Raw genomic sequence first — 900 nt, forward strand, 5'->3', positions numbered from 1 at the left:
TGGCAGCTCCAGTGCAGCACTTTGTATCTCCACCTCTGCTTGACACAATAAAATATAAGTAGGAAAACTGTCTTTTTGTGGAAACTCTGCAGCAAATGGTCCCATTATGTTCCCGTTCCTTCCATGCATTCATGTGAACTCTTTAACTCGTCCATCCACTTTGGTCGAGAATTATAGTTGGACACGAAACTCAGCTTGAAATCTCAGGTCTGCCGTGGAGTCAGGGCTGATTCAGGCCTTGCATTGCCAGCAGCAGCTGTAAGAACTGACTTGGTTTCAGCATATTAACCAGGAATGTCATGTCGGAAGTGACAGCACTGCTCCAGTCCCAGGGCAATCCACAAGTCTCAATAACTCAATTTAATACATGGATCTGAGTTACATCTATTTAGTCACTGTAAAGAATAGTGGCTGTTCTGGAAATCCTGGACAACCAACTAAGAGCCCATTCCAAAACCAGGCTCTCCGCTGGCACAGTGGTCACTGGTTGGTTTGGCAACCTTCAGTCTCGAAAGACTATGGTATAAGCCTACAGCACCCGGTATTCCCAGGCGGTCTCCCATCCAAGTACTAACCAGGCCTGACCCTGCTTAGCTTCCGAGATCAAATGAGATCAGGCATGTGCAATGGCAGAAAGTGTTGCAAATGTGCCATAAAGTGTGTTTGCAGCACCTAGAGAGCAACAGATCAGCCACCGGCAGAGGTAAGAAATATGCTGAGCAGAGGAGAGGGAGCAGGAGGGTGGAGTAGATGTGGGGTGCGTGGGGGAGGGTTGAATGGGGGCAGATCAGACTTGGGAGGGGATAGGATTGGCAGAGCAGGCCTGACAGCTTTACTGGGGGCTGCTCAGACTTGTGCCTGCTTCTTAGCAGGCGCAGATCTGAGTAACCCCATAGGACA

At 49.2% G+C, this 900-nt stretch overlaps 1 pseudogene; it reads right to left on the reverse strand.

Moving 5' to 3' along the window:
* Nucleotides 1–526: 526 nt before the first annotated feature.
* On the reverse strand, nt 527–647 carry LOC136637551 (5S ribosomal RNA; annotated as a pseudogene).
* Nucleotides 648–900: the final 253 nt, after the last annotated feature.

This window comes from Tiliqua scincoides, chromosome 1 (genome assembly GCF_035046505.1).
Source record: "Tiliqua scincoides isolate rTilSci1 chromosome 1, rTilSci1.hap2, whole genome shotgun sequence".
Taxonomy (NCBI): Eukaryota; Metazoa; Chordata; class Lepidosauria; order Squamata; family Scincidae; genus Tiliqua; species Tiliqua scincoides.